The sequence below is a fragment of the Opisthocomus hoazin genome, chromosome 8 (assembly GCF_030867145.1).
Source record: "Opisthocomus hoazin isolate bOpiHoa1 chromosome 8, bOpiHoa1.hap1, whole genome shotgun sequence".
In the NCBI taxonomy this organism is placed as follows: domain Eukaryota; kingdom Metazoa; phylum Chordata; class Aves; order Opisthocomiformes; family Opisthocomidae; genus Opisthocomus; species Opisthocomus hoazin.
Genome location: NC_134421.1, coordinates 39,520,720 through 39,537,754, shown reverse-complemented (window position 1 = coordinate 39,537,754; position 17,035 = coordinate 39,520,720). Strand labels below are relative to the sequence as shown.

The following is a 17,035-nucleotide window of genomic DNA, read 5'->3' as shown; positions in this document are numbered from 1 at the left end:
AAGCTGAGGAGCTGCAAGAACTAAGGGGACCTTGTGAGCTTCAGCAAGGACGAATGCGAAGTGCTGTCCCCGGGAGGGAGGCCCCCCCTGCAGCAGCCCAGGCGGGGGAGCAGGTCAGCGGGAACAGCCCACCCAGGACAGCCAGCTGCCTCACGTGTGGACAGGGAGGCAGCCGTGGGGCTGGGGGAAGGCATTGTTCCCCGTTCCTCGGCACTTGTTGGACCTCAGTGAGATACTGCGACCAATTTTGAGCCCACAAGTGCGAGAAAAAGATTGGCAAACTGGAGTGAGTTCAGCGGAAGCCCCCAGGGTGCTTAGGGGCTGGAGCACTTTACCAGTGACGAGAAACTGAAGGAACTGGGCTTGTTCAGCCTGAAACAGACACAGCTTCAGGAGGCAACCAACAGCCCCGCAGTACTTATGGGGAGGTTAGCAAGAAGGTAGATTCAGACTCTTTACAGCAGAGCATGGAGAGACAGCGAGAGGCAACAGGCATCATTTGAAACAAGAGATTCAGACTGGATGGAAGGAAAAACTTTCTTCCCATGAGGACAACTGTGCAGTGGAAGAGGCTGCCCAGAGATGCTGTACAGTCTCCATCCCTTGAGGTTTTCAAGACCCAACTGGATAATGCCCTGAGCAACCTGATCTGAGCTCAGAAGTGACCCTACTTTGAGCAGGAGTTTGGACTAGAGACCTCCTGAGGTCTTTCCAGCCTGAATTATCCTATGAGCCATTTCTAGTATTCAGGAACAAAGTTCCTGATGACAGCTCTGTGTAAACTATGCTGCAAGATCAAACAAATTTTTAATAATGTTTTAATTGGGAATTTTCTATGTAAATAGGCTTTACAATGTATATTGGACCTTGAGAGAGATCTGCCTAAGCTGAGTGAAGGTGGTGAGGAAAGAATGTTCCTAGATCTTTCTGGACAATCTCTATGGCCCTTACTTATGGGTCCTTGTACTGGGAGAAGACTAGGGTCCACAAAGCCTCAAGTCCTTCTGTATTTAGGCATCTTCTGTGTAAAGATTATAAGCTCCTATTACCCTTTTTTAGACCAAAATACTGGGTTTTTTATTTCATATGTCACAGGCCATGGCATTTAAGCTGGGCACGGTGAAGACTAAGGAGGCCTCTGGGGCGGGAGAGAAGGCATTAAGAAGAGCCCCACTGTACAACCTGGGGACGAGTCGTCGCATTCTGCTGTGAGGTTGCTTCTAGGCTTTGCATCAGCTGGCCCAAGGCTAAAGTATAAAAATGGGTTTTGCCTTTGTCACTGAATGTATTTTGGCTAAAAGAGGCCTGAACTGCTATATTTAATCTTGAGGTTTTCCATCCGTTGTACACACCTGGTTTCTGCTGAACAAAACGGGCCCTTCCAGAGATGTCAGCAAAACCAAACCTATGTGTGGGCTCCAGTGAAGGCTTAGGCATGGGACGGACACTGGGGTGCCAAGCTCTGCCTTGGGGGGTGTCTGACTCCCATGGGCCCTGGGAGAACTTGGAGCCCCTGGGGCACTCAACTGTTAAAAACACAGGGTCAGTACTTGCCCAAAAGCTGGCGAGAAGTCTGATGGGGCCCATGCCGTAGACACAGGGCACTGCAGACATACTTCAAAGGTTGTATCTGATAAGGATCTGGTTGAAAGCATATGATGAAAATTTCCAGGGGTTTCTGTTGGAGCTAATCGTAGCTAGTATGATTATAGTCAGTAGGAGGGTACTTATGTCTTTGGAAATTAACTATTTTATAAACAGTATGAACCAGCAATAGTATTTTTTGTCCTAACCACAGAGTTACTCAGGGTTTGTGAAGTCAAATATAAAAATGAAAGTTCCGTCTCACCTTTGTTGTGAGTCTTAACCAATTTGGGCATTTGACTTAGAGTAAGTCAAAATTAGTGAAAAGATCATTATCTGTTTTAGGAATACTTGTTTTCAGATTAGAATAATGTGCATTGTCTTGGTATACTGATGGCTTTTTTCTGACATGGAATGCTATTTCATGCATGTGTTAATACTTTTAAGCTTTCAGTTAAGATTAAGGTTATACCATAAATATTTTAAGAGTGATGGGATTCAGAATATCATGGAGTGCAAGGCTGTATGCATAAAACTGTTCTGTGGTGAAAATACAGGATTGCATATAAGAAATTCTCTTTTTCTTCTTTTCATACCTTACAGGTTGGCATGAAAAGAGTTGTTGTTTCTGTAGATTCGAAGCTCCTCAGATGTGAGATACGCGCTGTTACTACCTGCCCTTGGTGTCTTTTGCATTCCTTACTTGTCTGCTTTTAACGTGCTGCCAAATTAGCATACCAAGCTGAAGATGTTCATTTACATTGTGCTCTCCAAGCAAACAAACAGCAAGGAAGCTATTTCCCTTCCCAGATTTTTACATGTATCAATCGATGTATTTGAAATTCTGCTATTACTCTAAAAACCTTTTTCTGATTATTTTCACAGAAATGCAAGAATAAATTTTGACAATAAATGTGATCTAAGATTCATTACTTTAAAATATCTATCTTTTCCAATGCTTTGAACTATTCATTTGGTTCTGTTCACTAAAATTTAGCCTTACAATTTTTTTTGGCTTTGCACAAATGCTTATCTGTTACAGAGTGTTTATATATTACTGGAAAAAATTCTATGCCTAATTACAATTCTTATGATGTCCCTCAATTTATACATTAATACAGCTCTCATTTCATTTAAGGAACCATTTTTCCCCAGTGTAAAATATCACCATCAATATTGCATTTGATGATGTTACATATCAATCTTTTATGTGGTGCTAAATCAAAAAGCCTCTTTGTAGTCAACTTCAGATGTCTCCTACTTCACATCTGTCAGTTTTTATTGTCTTTCCCATGAAGAAGTTAATCACGTTAGTTAAACACAATTTCCCTTGATATATCCATGCTGACTAGTGCATATCTGTTCATATGTTTCCCAGTTAGCTTTCCAAATAATTACTGAAACTATTTTTTGTGTTTTGTTTTGGGGTTTTTTTAGATATAACAAATCATACCTAGGTAGCACGTACTTGGGACGAGATCAGTTAGCTGAAACACTGAGCCAACAGGGAGAAATTATTTAGGAGATATCCTAATGTTACAAAGAGGTGTAATTGCCAGGGAATAGCCCTCTGACATGTTTACCATGCATTATTTAACCTCTCACTGTCAGTCTGTCTGTCCTATGTACATGAACTCTGATTCTACCTTAGCCATCTATAAGCACTTTACTGCACCCAGTAACCCCTATTTAACCCCTCTTCTCAGGTCATTGAAATAGAAGTCAAAAGGATGTGATCAATTACTCAATTAAGGTAGATTGTAATCTAGCCAGGTGTTTGCATAGCACCTACTCCCCTGTATACAATTACTTCTTCTTTCTTCTCCATGCACTCACATAATTTAAGTGGTTTTTTACTCTGCAGAAGAATGAAGAACATCTCAATGGTATCACGTAAAAACTATTTGCTTTTCATTATTAAAGTCATTACAGCTAGTCAAACACGTGCTGACAAAATGGTTTTGGTTGGAAAACACTAATTTGAAAACACCACATCATTTTTGTCTAGAAGTTTATTTCAAAACTGAAAACTTAGATTTTGTTACTATTGGCACTTCATTTTGATGCTAAAATGGCAAGTAATCACTCCCATTAAAATGAAACAGTGAAATCATCTACATTTCAGGGGCAACACTAACGTGAAATTTCCCGTTGTAGGAAATGATAGTGTCTCAAGTTATTATTCCAGTTGGGAATGCAGTTTCAAAAGATCAGAAGTGATCATGAAATAGATTACTTGTAGGGTCTATGGCTATGTCATTTTCTGATGATCCTCATGCAAGCCTCCATGGGAGGGCCATTTTTATTCTCTCGAGCTACTTGAAATACAGTGTTGCCGGTCACCACTACAGGATCTTCTGTTTGACACTTGCAGGCAATACCTCATCAGCTGCTGATGATGTGGGATTTTCTCTTACTATCATGTCTAACTTACAGAAATGTTACTCTCTTGATTCCAAGTCCAGTTACCTCTGTGTTTTTTTTCTAGATAACAAACCCATAGCTGTACTTCAGTATGCTCTCATAACTCTGCTTGAAGATGCATTTGTAATATCCTAGCATCGTCTGCCCTTATTAGACTTCTGCCCAGCCTTTGCACTTCATACAATAAATCTCTGCTTCTTTTCAGATCTCATGCAATCACCCTTTTCTTTGGTCTTAGTTAAACCTGCCCTTATGATTTTTTTGCCATTCGATACCACTTTAGAAGGCCTACCACTCTTATGTCATTGCGCGGGATCATACTATTGTACGGGGTTCTGCTGAATTTCATGTGTGATACCATTGTAGGTGCTGTACATCTGGTTTATTTTTTATAAAGGTAACACTGGAAAGTGACAATTTATTTTACACCTATTGTAGTTGTCCTATTAGTTACCCAAATTACTGTTATTATATTATACTTACTATATTGTATTATTTTTACCTTATTAGTGGTAATATAATTGGAAAGTCTAGACATCAGCTGTTTGTGGTCCATTGTGCAAAGAGCTGTATATGCAGATATGAAAATTGGTATGAGTTCTATGTAGCGTAGGTACATTACGACTATTCACTGATAGCATTTAAAAACCTCCATTTCTATTTCAAGTAAGTCTGAAGAAAACTTTTAAGTTGAGCAGTACTATCAGATAGAGGGGGGACCCTTGAAACGCAGCAGTGAGGGTCCCATGCAATTTGTAAGATTTTAACACGTTATTACTTGATTTCTTGCATCCATGGTGGTGTGCAACAGACACTCACTTTTTGCTGCTCCTGTCTCACCAAGGACTTGTCCCACAGCACCTGGGAGTGGAATTCTGGTGAACACAATAGAACCCAGAGTAAAGATGCAGCTTATTTCAAGTAACAGTTTAATCTAATATTATCCTGAAAAATGTTGAAAGAATAATGTTGCACACAGCCTCTGTTTAAGAATGCCAATAAATCCATACAGGAAACATTAAAATCATCAATGACCTACTGGTGATTTTTATGCTACAATTTATCTAACAAGCCTTCAGGCCATGTAATTTTGCTGTAAAAGAGCAAGGACTGTTAGCGGGCTCAGTTCAATTAATTGCTGACTTAACTTTTCGTTTGCATTGTAATTAAAAACAACAGCTGGACGAACACTTTCTGCATTTGTTTTTTTATTTGTGCTGCTTCTGAGAGAACAACGTGAAAATGCCAGATTATTGATTTGATATCTTGAGGACCCTTCCTGTTTACAGTGTCTTGACCATGTCTCAGATTAAATATATTTGGAGGCCAAAGGCCAAAATCCTAGGCCACGGTCAGACATTCACTGCAGAAATGCCAGTGCTTGTTTAAATGCCGCTGCCCGCCCATGCTCCCTTTCTCTACATCCCCAAAGCCGAGATGCCGAAGTAGATTGTGTAAGTGGCTCTGCACCTTCCTGAAGCCACATATCAGCAAGATCAGATAAATTTGATTTGCTGCGAAAAGCTGTTTAGGATAAGCTCAGTGACTGCGGTGAAGACAGTATGAGGCCTCGCGTGAGCCATTTTGGACACACTGGGGTTTGAGGCTGTGTTGAGAATGCTGTTAACTGATTTCGTGTTTTGTCCTTTGGCGTTCCCACTTGTCGAAGGTACTGTGAAGTTGTAGCTGGCAGCTGTCTTCAAAAATTCCCCGTTCATACTGCATGTGACCAGACAACCAGTGGTTCCTTCCCTTGTCTACCACCTCACCTAGTTGCACCCTTCTCAGCATCTCCCTCCACGCATTTAATTGCCTTTGAGTGAGGCACAGAATTTTCCATTGGCGTCTTCCTCCTCCCTGTAGTTCCTTTCAAAATTACATTAACTATTTTGGCTTAGTTAAAGGTAAGCTGAGATGAAAGAGTTGGGGGCTGGAGCTAAGGACCTCCTAGAGTTGTAATCGTATGAATTGAGGCAGTTATACGCAGATGGCATTGGAACTTAAAAATAACCAGCCTGTGGCTGTGGAAGACCCAGGATTTTGCTTTGTAATGGCGCTCAAACAATCAGGGTACAGGCTTTTCTGTGTTAGGCAGTGATCGGGAATAAATCACACCTGATTTGCAAGCAGGGTTCATTGACCAAGAATTGACTACGAACATATTTGTCAGCAAATATAGAGCATTCCTGCACTGTGCCAGTGACCCAAATCCATTCTGATGAGTCTGAAGGGATATGACATTTCCTTACCAGACTATTTTGTTTGTGTTTATTTTACATTGTATCCACTGATGGCACCAAATTAACTTACACGGTAGCTCTCTTTCAAGTAGAAAAATTCCACATTGGCTAAGAAAACTAGGTTTGCTCATACTGAAGATACACAGGTGTCATGCAGTGCTACTTTTGTGTTGCTGTTATATTACAGAATCACAGAATCACAGAATCACAGAATAGTAGGGGTTGGAAGGGACCTCTGCGGGTCATCCAGTCCAACCCTCCTGCCGAAGCAGGGTCACCTACAGCAAGCTGCACAGGACCTTGTCCAGGCGGGTCTTGAATATCTCCAGAGAAGGAGACTCCACCACCTCCCTGGGCAGCCTGTTCCAGTGCTCCGTCACCCTCAGAGGGAAGAAGTTGTTCCTCATGTTCAGACAGAACTTCCTGTGCCTCAGTTTGTGCCCATTGCCCCTTGTCCTGTCACTGGGCACCACTGAAAAGAGTTAAAACAGAATAAGAAATACTTGCCATATGTTTCTCCACTGATTTCATAGCATAATGTATATCAACAGAAGAAGATAAAAGGAATACCCCACCTAGATGCCGTTTATGTACAAACAACGATTTTCTTACTTCAGCTTCCCACACCTGGCCAAACCCAAAGCTGTAGTTATTTTTATGTCAGTTGCCCTTTCTTAGAGCAGAACCTTGCACACTGAGGGTGGAAAATGGCCAGGAATCTAAATAGGTTTTCCTGATGGAAAGATAACTTATTGTGAAATATTAAAAGGACTTTTCCCAGCCAAAATTATCTACACAATTTTCCTCTTTCCCTGAAAAATAAAAAGCCATTGGGGTTTGATATAAAGTGGGTCCCTCTGGTTTACAAATCTGTTGTTACTACAGGAAGTGTGGGAATTCTGAAAATGATGCTGAAGTCTGCTGCCCGGCGAGCTGCTTGCTGCTGCCCAAGGCAATGAGTGCCAGCTTTCAAAGAAAGCAAAATTATCTAATAATCAGTACTTTGGGTTTCCATGTCAGAGTCTTAAATATGAAAAACTCCAGTTTAAAACATGGTTGAGACACTGTCTACATGATTGTGCTCGGAGGCTGAATGCTTCAAAAGCCTTAACGATCCAGTGTCTTGTATAGGGAGATGTTTTATATTGAACCCAAAGCCATAGTGAACTGTGTTACCATCCACTAGTGGCACACAGGATATTTGCCAAAGATGCTGACACTTGTAGACAGATGGACTACAGCCCAGGAAGAGCAAACTTGTTTTGTTAATGGCAGAAGAGCAGTTCTTTATCTTGGTTAGGGTCAGACTCTGACAGCCTCTGCAGCTTTTGTAGAGCCTTACTCCTTCGGTAACTCAACTGCAGTGCAGGAGAAAAGGAGCATTATTCAAGTCAGGTAAACAGAGCAGAACCTGGCCCTCGGTCAATAAGTGATTTGCAGAAAGGTCTTTTAAAAACGTACTGTGAATGACTGTTTACTTGCCTGGAGGCAGCAAACAAAGACAACCTCCAAATCCCGCTATAGCAATTGGCAAGTGTAATCCTAGCCAGCACATTTCAGTTCATTTCAAATACCCTGTCCCAAGTGAAATGAGAATTTCAAGGAAGCAGAGTTAAAAGATGCTGGCAAATGAATCTCTGCTACAAAGGCTGAAATGGGGGATTACAAATGAGCGATCCCTTTAGTTACCCTGCTAAATTGGTGTGCAGGCCTGGAAAAAGAGAACAATGAACACCTCCTGACACCAGGCTGTTTGTCTGGTGAGTATCCCTCAGTGCAAATGTTGGTACTGTGTGAGTATTTTTTGTGTTTCTATAAAGTCCTAATGAGCTCCTTGGGTGAGAGTGAAACCCTTTGCTTTTTCACACTGTGCTCAAGACCCTTAAACTTCATGGGGTCAGGCCTAAAGAAAGGGTAATGGACCATGAGGTCCAGCTTAATAGACCCGATATTAACACAGCAGCAAGAATGTCACCAAATGCAAAGTTTAGGGCAGGCAATGAATGAAGTATTTGTTACACTTAAATAATATACAAAGATTATAACAGAGTAGTAGCACTATATCAATGTCATCAAGCGGGACTTTGAAAATCCCCCATGTATGAAACACTTTGCAATGCATCCTTGTATTATAAACACCATAATTTACCTACATTCTCTAAATGATTAATTGCATTAATGTGTGTTAAATGTCATATCCAGCCAACAATATTCATCAGAACTTCTCATTAATCTTGGACCTTGAAAAACCTACATGTAAGAAAACCTCTCTATCAGATTGCAGTAAGAGAATATTTGCATATGAGAGCAAAGAGTTTATTCATTCAGTGGCTGAGATTCTCACTTCTAGTTTAGCCCTGAAATGCTTATTTATGCAAATAATGTTTCATCTGACTAATGAAGTAAATTGAGAACTCATGCTAAATTATGAACCAATGTGGGGCCTGAGCCTCCTTGACTCTAACATTCATTTTAATATGAAACAATAAGGTAACATGTGCTAATGAAAGCCCTAATTAAAGCAAATGAATAAATACAGTTATTTAGGAACACCAGGGATCAGCAATTCAACTGCTTATTGAATAATTATTTGTCTTCTTTTCATAGGCATATGTTTGTAAGCCCAGAACTGCTGAACACTATATTTGAAGTAGCCAAATATTAAACTTTATTTGTAGATAAGGAGCTTTTATTATAATCTCCACTTTGCACAGTTAGAAGAATTAAAATGTAGAGCTAAATAATGATTTGACGAACTTCCTGAAAGTGGCAAAAAGGCATTTCTAAAAAAAAAAAGATTTTTCAATGGGCAAAGTTTGCTTTCTCTTTTAATGACTAACTGAGAGCAAAATACTTTCCAATAAAACACTTGAAGGAGCAGTACTCTATGAGGAGTGTGTGCTGTGCCTTTGAAATAAGGCCTCACATAGACATGTGGTGCTTGAAATGGGGAACAGAAAGATTAAGCAAAACAAGTATTGGTAAAGTTAGTAATTATATTTAATTTCACAAAAATAAAAAAATCTTTTTACTTTGAAAAAAAGAAAATTTCCTACACGTAGGCACCTGACATCATTCTGACCTGGCATTCACCAGCATGTGCTTGCACATGATGGGAACAAAGAATGGCCCCAGCCTGCCTGAGGACTCTGGAGGGACGGGAGGGCTGGTCTCTTCTCTTGGTGAGCAAGTGAAAACGATGGAGCAGCATTGCCTGCTTTTCTGACATAGGACAATTGCAAACAGGTCATCTAAAATACAGATTTTTTTTCTTCCTTCTGAGGTTAACTAAAGGTTGGTGGGTTGATGGAGAACGTGTCCTCTTCTGGGGGTGCCTTTCTTCCCACAGAGAATTTGTGTAGAAACTCACACACTGCTGAGCGTTTCCATGAGCTGGCCAGGGAGATGGCCAGAGATGCTGAGCTGGGCTGGCCCAACGTCCAGAGGTGGAAGCAGAAACTGCACAAAAAACCTGAGCCCCCAGCAGTTGTGTTTTTAAAGCCAACTGATGAGCCTGTCTGCATTTACAGACTTCTCAGGCCTGGACGGCAAGCCAGGCTGTACAATGGAGGAGGAGGCCATGAAAAGCAAAGAGACAAATTGCTTCACTGACCTCTCTCGTGACTGCTAGGGAAAGATGGGGAACCAGGGTAATTGCCAAGGCACCAAAAGAGGGTTAATATTACTGACTTACTACTGACTGCAGAGAGGAAATCAGAAAGGCAAAAGCTCAGCTAGAACTCAGGCTGGCCACTGTTGTAAGGGGGAACAAAAAATGTTTTTACAACTACATCAACAACAAAAAGAGGACCAAGGAGAGTCTCCACCCCTTATTGGATCCGAGGGGGAATATTGGCAACAAGGATGAGAAAAGGGCTGAGGTACTTAATGCCTGCTTTGCCTCAGTCTTTAATAGTCAGACTGGTTATTCCCAGGGTAGTCAGCCCCCAGTGCTGGAAAACAGGGAAGGAGAGCGGAACAAACCTCCCACAATCCAGGAGGAAGCAGTTAAAAACCTGCTAGTAAGGCCTCATCTGGAGTACTCTGTCCAGTTCTGGGCTCCCCACTTCAAGAAAGATGAAGAGCTACTGGAGAGAGTCCAGCGGAGGGCTACGAGGATGTCAAGTGGACTGAATCATCTCTCCTACGAGGAGAGGCTGAGGCAGCTGGGCTTGTTCAGCCTGAAGAAGAGAAGGCTGCGAGGGGACCTTATAAATGCTTACAAATATCTGAAGGGTGGGTGTCAGGAGGATGGGGCCAAGCTCTTTTCAGTGGTGTCCAGTGACAGGACAAGGGGCAATGGGCACAAACCGAAGCACAGGAAGTTCCGTCTGAACATGAGGAAGAATTTCTTCCTTCTGAGGGTGACGGAGCACTGGAACAGGCTGCCCAGAGAGGTGGTGGAGTCTCCTTCTCTGGAGATATTCAAGACCCGCCTGGACAAGGTCCTGTGCAGCCTGCTGTAGGTGACCCTGCTTTGGCAGGAGGGTTGGACTAGATGACCCACAGAGGTCCCTTCCAACCCCTACCATTCTGTGATTCTGTGATTCTGTGCTATGCCACCTGGACACTTATAAGTTTGTGGGGCCAGATGGGATCCACCCAAGAGTGCTGAGGGAGCTGGTGGAGGAGCTGGCCAAGCCACTCTCCATCATCTATCAGCAGTCCTGGCTAACACGGGAGGTCCCAGATGACTGAAGGCTTGCCAAAGTGATGCCCATCTACAAGAAGGGCCAGAAGAAGGATCCTGGGAACTACAGGCCTGTCAGCCTGACCTCGGTGCTGGGCAAGGTTATGGAGCAATTCCTCCTGAGTGTGCTCACCGGGCGTGTGAAGGGCAATCAGGGGATCAGGCACAACCAGCACAGGTTCATGAAAGGCAGGTCCATCTTGACCAGTGTGATCTCCTTCTATGACCAGGAGACCTGCGTAGTGGATGAGGGAAAGGCTGTGGGTGTTATCTACCTGAACTTTAGTAAGGCCTTTGAGACTGTTCCCCACAGTATCCTCCTGGAGAAACTAGCTGCCCATGGTTTGGATGGGTGTACTGTTTGCTGGATAAAGAACTGGCTGAATGGCTGAGTGCAGAGGGTGGTGGTGAATGGAGTTAAATCCAGCTGGTGGCCGGTCACAAGTGGTGTTCCCCAGGGTTCAATTTTGGGTCTGGGCTGGTTTACTACCTTTGTCAATGACCTACGTAAGGGGATTGAGTGCTCCCTCAGTAAGTTTTCAGATGACACCAAGTTGGGTGGGAGTGTCAATCTGCTTGAGGGTAGGAAGGCTCTGCAGAGGGGTCAGAACAGACTGGATTGATGAGCTGAGGCCAACTGTATGAGGTTCAACAAGGCCAAGTGCCAGGTCCTGCACTGGGGTCACAACAACCCCATGCAACGCTACAGGCTTGGGGAAGAGTGGCTGGGAAGCTGCCCAGTGGAAAAGGACCTTGGGATGTTGATCAACAGGCAGCTGAACATGAGCCAGCAGTGTGCCCGGGTAACCAAGAAGGCCAACAGCATCCTGGCTTGTATCAGGAATAGTGTGGCCAGCAGGAGTAGGGAGGTGATCGTGTCCCTGTACTCGGTACTGGTGAGGCCACACCTGGAGTACTGTGTTCAGTTTTGGGCCCCTCAGTACAAGAAAGATGTTGAGTTGCTGGAGTGTGTCCAGAGAGGGCAAGAAGGCTGGTGAGGGGTCTGGAGCACAAGTCTTATGAGGAGGAGCTGGGGCTGTTTAGTCTGAAGAAGAGGAGGCTGAGGGGGGACCGTATTCTCTCTATAACTACCTGGAAGGAGGTTGTAGTGAGGCAGGTGTTGGTTTCTTCTCCCAAGTAACTAATGATAGGATGAGAGGCAATGGCCTCAAGTTGCATCAGGGGAGGTTTAGATTAGATATTAAGAAAAAATTCTTTACTGAAAGAGTGGTCAGGCATGGGAATAGGTTGCCCAGGGAGGTGGTTGAGTCCCCATCCCTGGAGCTGTTTAAAAAACGTGTAGATGTGGCACTTTGGGATATGGTGTAGTAGGCATGGTGGTGTTGGGTGGATGGTTGGACTTGATGATCTTAGAGGTCTTTTCCAACCTATGATTCTATGGTTCTATGACTTCATGTTGCCTCTCATAGAAGTATTTGATGCTCATCCTCCATTTTTTAAAGTTAGTGGTTTAACATTTCATGTAATCAGTCAAACATCATAAAATACAATAATCCTTTAAATATTAATCATTATTCTTAAATTATTTTGGAAAAAATTGGGTCCCTGTGTTTTAAAAGTTTGAACTCAGCTCTTGAGGAGGGAAGGAAATCTTGTTGAACTCACGTATTCTAATGTGATGTCCCAGACTTTGGTATAGTGCAAAGCTTTGCATGGAGAAGCCCTACCTGGCCAAACCTGGGCCTTTCCAGTAGCAGCACCACTGGCAAGTTACCTCAAGAACAAGGCCACCAAAATTATAGTCAAGAAGGCTTTGCAAGACCACCATGCTGGATGGAAATGCAGCTCTAGTGCAGGAGTATGCATGTCTGCATGAACTATGAGCTTAAATGTTGTGAATACTGAGTGAAATTACAGTAACATCTTCAGAACATCTTCGCTGACTGAGGACTCTGTTTCATTTTGAATTTGACTCGGGCACTTAAAAACCCAACTTCCTCCATCTGCCAGTGAGGTCATGCTCAGAGGTCCAATGGGTGCCTTTTTCCCCACTGCAATGTGAGCAAAGTGACCAGCCACTATCAGATCAGAAGGAGAACAAAGTGGCTTTCAAGCTTATCATCTGAGGTTACTTCATACCACCCACAGTTGGTGAACATATGTTGCAGCCTTGAAAGAAAACAGGTCTGCAGGATTTTAAGCTTTTTATTGAAAAATTATGAACTCAGCAGTTCAAAGTTAATTAAAATCTGAACCAAACTATTCTAACTTTAGGAAAACTAGGTACAATGAAGCAATCTAGTTATGAATCAAGCTTAATGAGAATCAAAGTAATTATTGTATGAATAAAATGTTCTGAAGTCACAAGTTATTTTGAGCATTGGGTGAAATCATCAAGGAAACACTGTGTGCATTATATCATGAATTTAAGTAACGCAGACTCAGAGGAAGACTTGAAACCTGCTCGCTGTTCCTGAACAAGTGCTATGTGAAGTATATGAAATATGAGTATACATGAGTACATGAAATATGCCTTAGCTAAGGAGGCAAGGAAGGGGCTTAGGCTTTTCTGTCTGGTGTTTTCCACTGGTTAAGCTTAGACAGCTTCCTGATCATCACTTCTGCCTCCTAGATCACTCATCAGGTGTGATTTCAGGTAGCAAGTTTGAGACACACTGATTGACTAGAGACCTATGCTCTTATTTTTCACAATCTGGCTCAGACCACATGTCTCGTGAACTCTGGTGTAGGTCACACAGTAGTTAAGGAGAAAGATCACATCTTCAGATTGTACAGTCTTTGGAGGATGAGGGTTAGAGCTGTGTTCAGCCAATTTCATTTTTGTTTGATATTTCATACCGTGCAGTTTAATCATGAGGCTCCTCAGGGTAGCGTGGTATGTGTCTTCTTGCTGTTCTCATTTGGCCTAAAGACACTGGTGTTTTCCAGAGAAAACCATGTGTGCCAGGTTTTCTAACTCAGTAAGAAAGTACAGTCCACACTCAGAGGCACATACTCAACTGGACATCAGTCTAGCATGCAGCAGACCTGCACTCAAAATACAGAAATCATAAACTCCGACACAGATGATTCCAGAAATTGTTTTGTCTATCTCTCCCAGCTTCAGTCTGAGGAATAAAAATCCATCCTAAGGAATAAGAACACTGTGTGCATATATATAAATATATATATTAAAATTATACAACTTAGGGAAAAAAATATACCTTGTAAAATACAGGAATCTGAAATTTATATATGCTAAGTTTTATTCCAGTCTATATCTCTCTGCCTAGATATGAGGGCGTGACCTATGTGTCTATGCAAGTTTTGAAAGGGAAGTAGTTATTTTGAAAACCTGTTATGTTATGCAGGGCTCTGAAGAGCAGGAGTATAAACACACAGTCTCTTACAGAAGACTTGCTTTACTGTAAATAAAAAAAAAAATATTATTTACCTGGGTTTATGCTGGTATGCATAAATGAGAGAGCTGTAACAAACGCGGAGCAACTGGAGCAAACTCTCCAGAACATGTATCGCTGTATGTCTTGGATATTGAAGTCTCTTGTATTTAAATAGTAAGTGTCCATTCCAATAATATATTGTTTCATGTATCACTCAGCTTTTAGCTGAAATTTTTCTCGCTCTCAGCAGTCAAAGAAGCACTGTAACAGCTCACAGGGTCCAGAACAGATCTTATCAGAGGTGGTATGTCTCGCTTCTGGTGATGGAGAGAACAGAAACAGGATGCAGCAGCCAGAAGTACACACAACTCTAGCTTTGTAGGGAGCTTTCCTCAGGAATGAGGTAGTGTCTAATATATGTACTCATATTAATATATTTACATTAATAACATATGCCATTTTGCAATAGTCTGACAGCAAACATAGCACAATCTTCTACCTGACAAAGATGACAGAAGAAAAATATAGCAATAACCTGTTACCCTGTCACATTCCTTTGCAGCGACAGAGCCCGGTAAATGCATTTCCAGTAACAACCTTCACACGCGGCTGCACGCTGACGCCAACAGACAAGTCCGCTGGCAGACAACCGCTCAGGGCTGTGGCCGGGTTTCTCATCCAGCTGCCACCGAAATCCTGGGCTGCATCTCCCAGGTGGAGAAGAATGTGTAGGGTAAGGCTGACTCGACTTACTTCGAACTCAACTCACAGTAGTCAAGAGTAGAAGTAGATGTGACCCCAGACTGAAAGGCTCGCATCTGCTGAAAGTTGCAGTGTCAACAGTTAAATCAGCAATCTCCTTTCCTGTAGTAGCTTGTTTTGTTACAGGAAGAGGGTGATTTCTCAAAAATGGTATACTGTAATCGAGTTTTGCATTGTGAAAAACCACGATTTTTCAGTATAACAATGGTAGCAAGAGCTCTGCCCACCAACGTTGCCAAGAGTATAGGTAACCTGGGGGAAAAGCCTGCCTGTTCAACAGTCAGTGTCCTGGGCTTAGGGTGTCTCTCCAGTAATTGTAAACTAACAGTTATTTGCATAGAAAGTATTAAAATAGAACCAGTGACAAAGTGAAGGATAAATACTCTAGACTAAAACCTAGGCAAGTCCTGAAAACTTTACACTTGAGTGACTGGAATAATGGCTCTTCTCTTCCTAGTGTGAAGGTGCAAAACGTGTAACAACAATTATTTTCCCATCCAGCTGAGTACAGAGGGGTCTCTTACTTCTGCCCTGGAAGAAGCACCACAGCAGTGTATCATCGTGTGCTAGAGGGAAGCCTTACGAGGGCTCTGAGGGACAACACAGGACACGTGAGCACCACTACCTTTCCTCTTTTCGTAGCCCATGAGACATCATTTCCCTTGTAGGCAAAAATCAAGCATCTGAATCACCCCTGCATAACAGCTGCATCCTGTCTGAATCCCTTTTGTTTACAAACGGATTTGCAGTCTGGTGCGGGAGTCAGATCCAGTATCGGTCTGTCACAGTGACAGCAGAGGTAACGTGCTGCTTCTCCTGGCTGACAGTAGAGGAAGAAGACTGTAAAATGTAAAGGCAAACACTGTGTGAATCCAGTTACTTTACTTCAGCACACAGAACTAGGGGACTACTTTCACAGCAAGAAGAGATCCCATAGTGGACCCCATAGGGTCCTATAGGAACCCCATTTCTTCCATTAAGGCTACTGCTCCTGCTTAAGCGTTTGGCAAAGATGGGAGTACTGGAAAAGGATAACCTCCATTTTGGATTATTATTTTCTGGGGAAAAAATAGTGCCCCTTGCAGACAAAGACAGAGGAAAATATGTTGAACTGAAGACGTAGTGAACACGCAGCCTCTAGGCACCACTCTCAACACGGCAAGCATGTTATCCAGCACATGGGACTCGTGGTCAGAACTCAAGATTTTGCTTTTGAAAGCAAACAAATGAGCAAAGCCCCAAAATGTTATTGCATAGTCCTGCTTCCTTATCTATTGCTAAGTGAAAGTTCCTCTAGGTGTTCATCTGCAATTACTCACCTTGGTGTCTCTCCATGATGGAAGTCCTGTCCCTCTCTGTAAAATCAACCTATGCTGAGATCCAGGTGGTGGAAGCAGCTGCTTTTCTGTCTGGAAAGGGAATCAGGTGTGTTTGAGTCGAGGAAGGAGCTTACCAGGGACTGAGAGTAGCTGGACACAGCAAACTGGAACTTTACACCTTTGGTTTTCCACCGACGGGAGGCCCAGACAGAGCTCACTTAAACAGGACAAGACAGGGCAAGCCTGTCTCTGAACATGAGTTTCTAACAGCAGTAAGTGAATGAAACTCAAGAAATTGCTGTAACCTCCCTGGCAGCTTCTCCTGTACCCTCCCTCTTCTACTCAGCTGTACTGAATGGAACTTGGAGTGGCCCAGCTAAAAAAAAAAAAAGAATGTATTTTTTAAAAAGATGTGGGGTAATGCCTATTTCTCTTTGGTGGGGTGGGTTCAGTGAGCTAAGGCTGGAAAGGAAAGACGGTAAATCTAAAAATACAAATGCTTAAAGTTGACCAAAACGTTCAGGATTTCACTCTTAATTTTCACTTTGTTAAATTTTGCCTATTTTTTAATTCTTAGTATGATGATCATTAGGAGGAAGAATGGGTGGAAACTCCATGAGTACGCTGCAGCAGGGCGTCTACTCCTTGTTGCGG

At 42.7% G+C, this 17,035-nt stretch overlaps 1 long non-coding RNA gene across 1 annotated transcript in view; it reads left to right on the top strand.

The window, feature by feature from the left end:
• The window catches only part of LOC142362191 (uncharacterized), a 26,233-nt gene extending 9,198 nt beyond the window's left edge, over positions 1-17,035 (top strand). Inside the window, exons 2-4 of the long non-coding RNA XR_012764786.1 lie at positions 14,863-15,033; positions 15,564-15,673; positions 16,959-17,035. This is a non-coding gene — a long non-coding RNA (uncharacterized LOC142362191). The remainder of the gene's footprint in view (positions 1-14,862; positions 15,034-15,563; positions 15,674-16,958) is intronic.